The sequence below is a fragment of the Durio zibethinus genome, chromosome 2 (assembly GCF_047325235.1).
Source record: "Durio zibethinus cultivar Kanyao isolate XHJ-2024 chromosome 2, ASM4732523v1, whole genome shotgun sequence".
Lineage (NCBI taxonomy): Eukaryota > Viridiplantae > Streptophyta > Magnoliopsida > Malvales > Malvaceae > Durio > Durio zibethinus.
Window position 1 is genome coordinate 5400952 of NC_143163.1, and position 11118 is coordinate 5412069.

Below are 11118 nucleotides of genomic sequence, written 5' to 3' on the forward strand. Positions count from 1 at the left end.
TCAATTAATTTTTTCTCTATATTTTATATTAATAAAATTAGCTCAATAATATCAATTATAGAACATGATATTCTATAGTAGCAATATTTTATAGTAGGAATTCTTAAATGTACTAGTACTAGCAAATGCCTTAAAGATGTAGTCATCAAATCTTTTGAGAGGCCATAATTATTGCAAGCAAACACATTAATTTAATGATAAAGAGCAAATTTTTCTATGCTACTAATACTTATACTTGTTTTATTATTCTACCAAACTTGGTCTAGTTGAAAAAGAGTTATGGGGCATAAAACAAAAAAAAATGCTTAATTTATTTTGTTTTGGTCGAGAATACTATATATAAAATACAAAAGTAAATATATGATAAATAATAAATAAAAGGCCACTCCATTTCAGCAAAAGACCCACATCCAAGTTTCATAGCTTTGGTTTTGCTATCTTGACCATGATTTTCTTACCCCTAAAGAGAAAGGTCTTTCCTTTTTGGGTCAGTTGTGGGTGAGGAGTGATTCGAACCGTTAACATCATGGTTTGTAGCCATGTGTTATAATCTTCTAAACAATAGGCCTCACTTCGTCTCCACTAGATCTATTCTTAAGAATACCCTTAAAAAAAAAGAAAACATTTCCTCTCCCCAACCATTTTGGGTTAAGATGTGAAAACGCCTTCTCTTTATAAGAACGTTAAGTTTTAAAGTGTAAGTAAGGGAAATGTGATTTCATAATTGGGGTTTTGAATAAGATTGACCATTTTCATTTTAATTTTTTTTTCTTGTTCATATTGAAAAGTAATGAGAATGAGAGGTATTAAGCTTTTTATCATCCTAGCATCGAACTATTTTACCATAAGACCTCCCTTGTTGTATTGTCATTGCAGTAAGGTTTAACCACCAAGTTTGAGATGGATTGGAGTTGTTCCCGTACACCTAGAACACTAGAATATGAAACCATGAATGAAAAATGGCATTCAACAAAAAAAAAATGCATATGGCTAGTGATTATAAGGCTTGATTGGAGGGAAAAGCCTCCGCCTTTCCGTCCCATGGATAGATAGAAAGGGAGGGCAAAGCTTTTGGTTATTTCATGTAGTCAAAGTGTTGAACAATGAAAATATATGGCAAAGCTTGATTGAATTGATCGGATCGTGTATACATCATTGAAAATTAGTATGCCTCAGCTGTATACATCATTGCACTTCCACTTAACACCTATCATTGTATTTTCTTGATTAGAGCATGAATTTCATACATTTAACTTTAAGATTCAACACATTCTTAAATCTTAGGTGCAACATAACTAATTTTATTCTGAACAAAAATTTACACTTCCACTCCAATATTCATCAAGTTTTGCCAAGAAGCAAATTTGTCAAGATTCACAAATGTACTAGGAACATATTGATTCACAAAGACTCTTCAAAACTTGTCAAGATTTATCAAAATTTAATCTTAAAAATGATTTCCTACACAAAAGCAAAATAAACACATTAGAGGTAAGAATAGCATTGTTTCACCAAGAAAAAAAAGCAAAATTAAGATATTAAATATTGAGAATAGCTCTATTTTATAGAGTTATCAGTTGGATCATAGTTTATCATGTAATTTCTATGATATTAAAGGAATAGACCATAACCACCAATTATTAAGGCAAAAGTGAGATAAATTTTATTTTCTATCAAGAATCTTAAAAAAAGCCTTAGAGAAATGAAGGTTTTTGACAAGCTATTTTTTTTCCTTCTTGACACTTTTGAAAATGTTAAAAATTTCAAATGTGAGGGAAAATTCGCAAACCAAATGTAAGAATTACGTTATAAATAATAAGATAAGAGAATCGTAAATTTCGTGAACCAAATAAGTAATTTGATGAACCAAGGGATTCTCTCCTGTAAGTCTTCCTAGTCTTCATTTCTTGGCTCTGATAGTCATTTGACTCCTTCAGTTTTTCCTTACTGTAAGACGATAATGAGGCCCTCTAGCCACTACTCATTTTTTATGGGAATCACTTATTAGCCATATCTACTTTTGTTTGCCAATCCTTTGCGTCCACTAACACTAGACTGTATTCAGATTTCTTCCCAGTACTGGTTGTTCCTCATGGACAAAAACTGAAGCTGCCGCTAATAGACACAACACAAATAGTCCTTTGGCCCACTAAACTCCTACATTCTTTGTGAAAAATTGGTCTTCTGGCCCACTAATTAGTAATTGTAGAATCTACTATTTCAGAACTTTGAAAGTGGTCAGTGGAATCTGCAATTTTAAGGTTATTAAACATCACTTCTTCTTTAGGGTCCCCAGTTTTTGATATATCAAGTTGAAATTCAGTAACCTGTAGGATTATGCTTGGCTGGTCTTGAAGCTCCACCTTGCTCTAATGTTCAGTATCAATCTGAGCAGTAAAATCAACTCCCTTGACTGATTCAGTTCAATCATCTCAGCCTCAATTCTTAGCTGCACTTCATCAGGTTCTTCTGAATCCACTTCCAAGTTTTCAAAAGCTTCATTCTCTTGGTCTTCTAGTTCTTCATCTCCATCCTGTTTGTTTCGTGAGAAATTTCCCTTTGCAACTTCTCTAACCATGGTACTAATTAACACCTAAACTCATTTTGAAATAACCATTATACTGTGCAAGTCGTAAGTGGTCATAATCTGGTGCAATACTTACCATATGTTTGTGCTCTTGATTTAGGGTAATCTGAAAAGCACATGTAAAGTTAAATGTGATTTTTATGCCATGAACAAACATATTATAGTTGGGCTATAAACTAAAATAAAGTACATGATGAACTTCAACCAAACCTTCTGGCATCTCTGTATTCCCTTATGAGGTGGTGTAAGGTATCACAATTAGGGAACCCATCCAATCAACCTCCTGCTTAGACATGGTGGTATGACAACATATTCTGACCAGATAAATCTTTCTCTGCAGTTTTTCTAGACTCCTGTTGCAAAGTGTTCACTAAGCCAAAAAAGGCTGACAATTTGTCCATCGAGGGATATTAGCTCTCATTAGCTCTCAGTACAGGAAATATGCAAAATAATAAATTATAGTTTTATTTTAGACAGCAAAAAAAATGTTAGCTTCCAAACACCAGCACACAAACCATAGAATCATCAACATGCATAAATGTGAAATACAAAAAGGGAAACGGACAAGAAAGCAAAAAATACCTGCATGACATATTCATTTTGGCGACGATCTTCATGTCCTTTTAGTGAGAAGGCATAATCTTCACCATCACTCCCATGAATAGTCAATTTCCGAGGGTGCAGTTAGCAATTATGACGTCAAGCTTACCTGCACGATACGGGGTTATTTTTAGTTATGCCACTCATATTTATACCAAGACATCCATGTAAACAACCATTGAGCTTACCTGCACGGTATGTCCCAGGGACTGCGAGCTCTAAATCACAGCATTCTACCAACTCAGGAGAAACAGACTGTAGCCTGTAAAATGAAAAGTTATGCATTAATGAATTGTGAAGAATTATAGAGATCGATACTCGCCTGCAGGTCCAGGGTAGTAAAAGACTTCGAAGTTGCTTGTCTATCCTCCGGAAAATATGATAATAGAGATCTCATGCCTAATGAATTCAAGAAATAATTAGGAAATATCCCATGCTTCTGATAACCCACAGGCAAAAAGTGATGAGCCACCAATATATTCTAATTAGCATCCCTATTTGACAAAGAGTATTTATAATAGATGGAGACCTCAAAGGACAAGCCTAAAGCTAGACAGTTTCAAACCAGAGGTTCCACAAAATGTTGGTGACAAACGTACCCCAGATTACAAGCACAGTTAAAGACAGACAATTTTACCCCCAACCACGAGTAATAATATCGCCCGCTCAATAAATTCAACAGTTTCTGCTACCACAAACACCACCTAGGAAATGACTCGAACATATTTAAAATTCAATGATTTAGTCAACAAACATTCCTTACCTAAATAAGCTCGGCATCTTTGAGGCTCACAAAATTTGAATTGAGGCAGTTACAGCACCAAGAGTTTCAATTAAGTTATGCAGAAGTGTTCTCAGCATTTAGTTTCTTGCATTATGCTATGCGACAAACTGATGTACTCAATTCAAAATAGGTAAAATTCAAGTGATTGAATAGAACTTTGGATGAACTGCACAAACCCTCATGAGGTTCGACAAAAAAAGTAATTTCCACCACCTACCCGTAAAAAATTGAAAAAGAAAAGACAGTCCTCACCCCATGGTTCGAACGGACGTGCCATTTTTCAATATTTATTCGAACTCCCTATTTCAATACTTTCCATGCTATACTATATTCCTCAAATATCCAAGCCCAACTATGACTAAAAGGTTTGTTGTCCTGCATGAAAGGTGGCAATAATCCCAAATTCAGAAGAATTGATACTCTCAAGAGATCGAATACCAGTTTTAGATTAATACAATTAATTAATGTTGTAAAGTAATTTGGCTAGATCAGCAAGCTATATTAAGGAGGCCTTATGAGGATGTTAATATTTTCTTTTCCTTTTGTAACTAATTTTGCCCATCTTTCATAATTTAGAGGTCAGTGGGAAAAGCTTAGTTTGTCAAGGTCGTTGTGGCTGTCCAAATTTAAGTATAACAACGTCATCCCCCTCTTTCTTGACTAATTCTGGATAATTGGCACAATTTTGTAAGTCCAGCTGCAGACTTGTTTTATTAGTTGCAGCACATTCTGCATCCTCCTATTTATCAATTTTAGCTCTCGTTAGCTTTCACACTTATCATCCAACAACCAGAACTCTCCTATTTTCCCACATAGTATCACTTCCCTTTGTCTTGCATCATACTATATCCTCTCATCCTTTTTATTTACATGCATTTTCTATTCATCCTCCACGTGGCCTCATCATATTCTCATTCCTCTATTTGCTCTCTCAAATTCCATTCATTACTCGTTGGCAACATTTTCTCACCCTAATGGCACAATTTCCCGGGAAAAGAACCCTCACCTACAACTTCACATAACGTACTTATCACTTGAAACAAATTAACAGCTTTTCCTTGGTCTACATATTAAAGGAGGAATGCAAGATTTCGGCTAACATACTTAAATGATCAATTTTGAAGCGGAACATATACAATCAAGGCAAACCTGGGGATGACTTTGTACAATTCGCACCAAAAGTGATTGTATGAGTTCTCTCATAGCATGGTTATTTGAGATAAAACAACCAGAAGCGTGTTAATATTAACATGGGCAAATCCTATCCGTAGGGCCATTTGAACTTCTGCAGTAGCTCTATGGTTAAACCCCAAGGTAAGAAGGCGAAGTTTATCCTGAAAAAAATAGCAGAGTTAAAGAACAATGCTTAAAAAGGCTCCATAAAGTTATCAAGTAGCAGCGGTTAATAAGGTAAAAGAAAAAAGGGTCATATCCCAAAGAAAACAGATAGCGAAAGAAAATTATGACTGCAATCATTAAAGAATGTGTGCTATTATTAAGCCTAAAAATGATATTGCATATGCATAATTTTGAAATAACCTTTTTTCCGGTCAATATACCTGTAGACTGTCACCGACACCTTTTGCATTTGCTGCACGTGCTATTGAACGAAAATATCCAATGACAGCAGCAACAACAAACTGCGAGGCGATAGTTGGAAAGCCTCGTAAAGTATAATGTGACATGACAGCTGTATTTAACAACGCCAATGCTTGCCATGCTTTTGGCCATCGTCGCGCACTGAGTGGCATTCCTAAACGCCAAAAAGAACCCTACAAAAAAATGACCATTTACCAAGAAAAAAAAATTGATAGGCATTTAAGAACCCATAAAAAATATCTCCTTTTTTGGCGCCAATAACCAAGTAATTTGATGAAAAATAGGAAAGTATACCGCTATAGAATAGATGATCATGTTCTTAGTATCAGCTACCTTAAATAAAATCGCCATGCAGTCCAGGTGAGATTGTCCATTGCCAAGCTCCAAGTTTAAGATACAAAGGCCAGGAGTGGAACACTTGTGTGCTTCCCAGGACTCAACAGGTTGACCACTCATGCATCGTCTTAAAGTAGTGTGACGCAGATGCACCATATTAACAGATGGTTAACTACTTAAGAGACTAGTAAACAGAACTATTTTGAAAATAAAGAGCAACCAATCACAACTATTTTCAACACATTCCAACGAAAACTGATACATTTCAATTACAGATGGCAATGAAAAAAAAACCAAGGAAACTTTGGTTATATTGTGTTTCAATATATCCAGTGAACGTCAATGCACCAGGAAAAAAAATTCCGTAGAAGATTATAGACCAATCTCCAACGAAGCACCAATGCACCGCATTTAAGAAAGAAGAAATTTAAATTTAGATTGGCAAGAATCACAATTGATCAGTGAAGACCATCCAATAACGTGCTCGAATTACAATAAAGCTCTACTCTATGTCAGCATCCAATAACAGTGGTTCATTTATATTGGAATTGCAAAGCAGGACAATTGTAGTAAAAAACATAAGATGCAATTTATCAATCATCATGGAGAAGTGACTTGATTTCTGATTCTGCTTGATCGCCCAACTGGGGTAATTATCTCCTCATCTTCTTCTCCCTTCAAAACAAAATATAGCAGAAAGAAAGTGTAAGAAACAAAGTCTGGCTAGTGGTTAAGAACGATTTTAGACATATATAATATGAATAGCAATGATGTACTTACATGCTTGCTAGGTATCTTCTCGTACGTGGTAAAACTACCATAGGAAGTCGAACCGGTAGAGTAATCTGATGAAGCAAGAGATTCTCTCCTGTAAGTCATCCTAGTCTTCCTTTCTTGGCTCTGATATTCATTTGACTCCTTGATTCCTTTCTTGCTATAGGATGATGATGAGGTCCTCTGGAAGCTACTCATTTCTGATGGGCATGACTCATTAGCCGTATCTACTTCTGTCTGCCAATTCCTGGAGGATAGCCTTTCACGGATTGTATCCTTTGAGCCAACATTCACTGGACTGTATTCAGATTTCTTCCCCAGTACTGGTTGTTCCACAGGCACTGACGCTGGCATGGAGGGCTTTCCTTTCCTTGAGTAGATGAAAGCTGAAGCTGCTGCTAATAGACACAACATAAGTAAAGAAAAACCCATCACATTCTTCGTGAGAAATTGGTCTTCTGGCCCATTAATTACAGAATCTACTACTTCAGAACTTTGAGAGTTGTCCGTGGAATCTTCAATTTTGCGGTTATCAAACATCACTTCCTCTTTAGGGAACACAGTTTCAGCCATTTTGTTCAAGTCATTACCCTCAAGGTCCCCAGTTTTGGATATATCATGTTGAATGTCAGTAGCCTGTGTGGTTATGCTTGGCTGGTCTTTAAGGTCCACCTTGCTTTGATGTTCAGCATCAATCTGAGCAGCAAATTCAACTCCTTTGCTCTCCTCTGCCTCTAACTGATTCAGTTCTATCATCTCAGCTTCAATTCCTTGCTGTACTTCATCAGGTTCTCCTTCTGAATCCAGTTCCAAGTTTTCAAAAGTTCCATTCTCTTGGTCTTCTACATCGTCATCTTCATTTACTGCCTCATCTGCTTCAGTCTCTCGATAATAGTTGTCATCGAATAGTTCAGTTCCAGCATCTCTCTCCCTCACAGGCTCTGTTACACTGTAATCAAACATTAGGTGGTGCTCCTCAACCAATGGTCCTCTAGCAAATTACTCAAATTAGCATATTCAAAGGAACCCAGTTTGTGCACTTCTCTTGAACTGGAAATGATGTTGGAAACATAAGACAAGAAGCTAACCAACCAGTGCTGAAGATTTTGAGTGAAACGGTCAAAATTAGCTTCTGCAAATTCAGTGACTTCTGGTGGGACGTGAAAATTGAATAGGCTTAATTCCAATCCAGGAGAAGTAAAGGCTGGAGAATTAGCTACAAGGACTGCAAAGTAAGCAAAGGCCAGCACCAGAAGCAAAGCAATGAACTTTGATCTGGTGGAAAAACGTGGCTTACACATTCTTTTAGCCACGAATTGCCCTTCAACCATTTCTGGGGCAATAGGATTTGTTTCGGATACATGAAGCTCCTCCTCCTCTTCTTCTCCTTCTTTCATTGTTTCTTCTGAAGAAGTATCCTCCGATTCTCTCTGTGAACCTTCAGACTGTGTTTCTTCAGTAACATCAGTGTCTGAATAGCTTTCAGATGCAAAGTGCTCCTCCAGCTGCTTGTCTTCTCTTTCCCGATAAAGCTCAATCCGACGATTTGGTCTATAGTGAAGAAACTGAGGCCTTGGAGAAAGGTAATTGGTTTTAGGGTCATAAGGAAGGATCGATGGATCTGCATCAAGTGGTGGTAAAACAGGGCATGAAGGTGAAATCTTGAAGCTTGGATCCATATTAACTGAATCCTTTTCCACTGTAACAGTCTCCAGTGACAAATCAGAATCATTCTTGGACTCCTTATAATCAAAATCTGCGTTGCTTTTCAAAGGTTCCCCATATTCATGGTTGCTGCTTTGTGAATCATGAGGCACCTCAACATTCTTCTGCTGCAAACCAATCTGTGGAGTTGGCTCGTTACCTTCCATGACTACACTTTTTACATCAGCGAATGACACCTTATTCTGGTTCAAACCAATCTCTGGAGTGGACTCATCTTCCATGATTATGCTTTTAACATCAGAAAAAGAAACCTTCTTCTGGTTCAAACCAATCTTCCGGGTTGATTCATCCTCCATGATGACGCTTTTAACATCAGAGAATGAGACCTTCTTCTGCTTGAAAGCAGTCTCTGGCGCTGACTCGTTGTCTTCCATGATCATGCTGTTTACATCAGAGAATAAAACAGAAGATCGAACTGACTCATTTCTCTCGACCAAGATTTTCTTTCTTGGGGATGCATTCATCTTTGAAGCAGCAGAGATAGTCGGTGAAATGAAATTCTTTGTACACTTTGAAAGAGCTGGAGATCTGACTCTTGTTTGTTTTGGATTCTGGTCTGTACTGTTTTCCTTGTCGGGATCACGCAAAGAAGCTACACTTTCTCTGCCAGTGGAATGTCTTCGAGGAAAATCTGGAAGTTGATAAAACAGATAAAGCATCAGAACCATAACTCTTACTGTTTGTTTCGTGAGAAATTTCCCTATTGCAACTTCTCCAACTATGACACTAGCTAACTTTCTTCAAAACTCACTTTGAAATAACCATCATGGTTCAAGTACACATCATGCTGTAAATGTGTAGTTTCTACCCGAACATTCAGATAAAAATACTAACATTAAAAGGAACAAAAATTCAAAGCCAAATTTCCCTTTTTTTGTTGAGGAGCTTTTTCAAGATGAAATTTTAAAGTTGTTGAGCCTCTGTTGAGATGAGCTTTTTCAAGAGAATTTTAAAATTGTTGAGCCTTTGTTGAGATGAGCTTTTCTAAGATGAGATTTTAATTGTTGAGCCTCTGTTGAGAGGAGTTTTTTCAAGAGAATTTTAAAGTTATTAAGCATCTGCTGAGATGAGCCTTTTAAACTTTTAAAAATATCGATTGAACCTCTGTTGAGAGGAACTATTTTCTGTCGAACCAAAAAAAATTTTTTTTTTTCTTTTCTCAATGTTTCATCTTTTCAAGCAAAATGGTTGTTTGTTTGTCTTTGCCTTATTCCTGATTCACAGAAATAGACAAAGAGAGTCAACTGTAAACACCATTTATTATTATTATTTTTTTTTCTTTTTTTTCTTTCTTTTTCTTTTTCTATTTCTTTTCTTCCCGTTTCTGCGTTTGTCTTCTTCTTCCTTTCTTTTTCCTTTTTCCTCATCCTTATCCGATTCAAATCTAGTGCATTAAATGCACAATCCCTAAAGTCCAAAATCACTGCCGTTAGTCGTCAACGGCCGACCGACAAGCCGTCAATCACAAACGGCAGGTGTGATTTTTCAGTTAAAAAATGAGATTCGAATCCCAGAAGATCTGGGATTTAAATCCCAACAAGCTCTATAAATAGAGCTTGTTATTGGCAAATGGAGGAAGGGAACAAAAAAAAAAAAAGGAAAAGCTTCTATCAAAAAAAAATTATGCAGAAACAAAAAAAAATACAAAAGCAGTCCCCTGGAACGAGGAACCCAGCGCCAAAATATACCTACAAAAACACACAACAAAAACAAACCAGAAATCACACAAACAAAAGAAAAGTTTTTTCAATCGAAACTTTGAAGGCTGTTTTAGGTTGTTTGGGCTACTTTCGAAAGAAACCAAGCCCAAATCTGTGTTTAGAGTGACGAGAAGACTTTTTTGGGTGTTTTTGAAAATTTTTCGACCACCGACGATAGTGGCCGGTGACCAGAGAATGGCGACGACAGGGTCGACCGGCCGACGTCTGACTGAAAAAGAAATGAGAGAAAAAAAAAAGGGAGGGCATTTTTTTTTGAGAAACGAAAAAATGGAATGAAAAAAAAAATTTTTTGGACCTTTTATATAAAAGCTCAGAACCAAAACGACGTCGTTTCATTAAAGGTCAAAACGACATCGTTTTAACCGTTGAGGATCTACGCGTCAACCCATAACCCTACCCGGAATCCGCACACCTGACCTGCGATCCGCTTCCTTTATCAACCACTGATCGGTCTGACTGGACCGAAATCGAACTGAACCGGTACTGAATAGCCTAGATTGAGCCGAACCGTCGAGCCGAATCGGCGTTGACCGGTCTAGTTCAGTTAAAAAAATTTTTTTTTTTTAAATTTTTCTTATTTTTTATATATTATTTTATTAATACTTATGCATATTAAAATATTTAAATTTATTAAATTAAATGATGAAATTGTGGTTAAATTTTTTATATAATTATGTTAATTTTTTTAAAATAAACTTTAAAAACAATAATATAAAAATAAATTTAATAATAATACTAAAGTAATAAAAAATGAAAGAAAAGAAAATTTTTATCCGACGATGAGATTCAAAAGTATTTCGAGTAGTGATGCTTACAAAATCTCTAGATGAAAAATTTTTTTTTAAAATACTACCAGTGTATTAAAGTATTTATAAAAAATTTTCAATACAGTAAAGATTTTCTTTTTTTTAAATAATAAATAAAAATTGATTAATAAATTAAAAATATATGTAATAAAAATAGGAAGGAAAGAAATTTAATCCAATGATGGG

General features: G+C 35.9%; 1 long non-coding RNA gene and 1 pseudogene across 6 annotated transcripts; both read right to left on the bottom strand.

The window, feature by feature from the left end:
* Positions 1 to 1403: 1403 nt before the first annotated feature.
* On the bottom strand, positions 1404 to 5494 carry LOC149519917 (uncharacterized). Of its 5 annotated transcripts, none has more exons than XR_016329835.1 (4): positions 5121 to 5494; positions 3376 to 3586; positions 2798 to 3296; positions 1404 to 2693 (listed from the first exon to the last, which is right to left on the bottom strand). It is a non-coding gene; the product is annotated as an uncharacterized LOC149519917 (long non-coding RNA). The 5 variants fall into 5 exon arrangements; XR_016329836.1 differs by having other exon boundaries at positions 1405 to 2693; positions 3376 to 3449; positions 5121 to 5489; XR_016329837.1 differs by lacking the exon at positions 5121 to 5494 and having other exon boundaries at positions 1405 to 2593; positions 2664 to 2693; positions 3376 to 5094.
* A 409-nt stretch (positions 5495 to 5903) lies between these two features.
* LOC111309036 (uncharacterized) lies at positions 5904 to 9129 on the bottom strand (annotated as a pseudogene). Its single transcript, XR_016329839.1, has 2 exons — positions 6687 to 9129; positions 5904 to 6581 (listed from the first exon to the last, which is right to left on the bottom strand). The product of XR_016329839.1 is annotated as an uncharacterized LOC111309036 (transcript).
* Positions 9130 to 11118: the final 1989 nt, after the last annotated feature.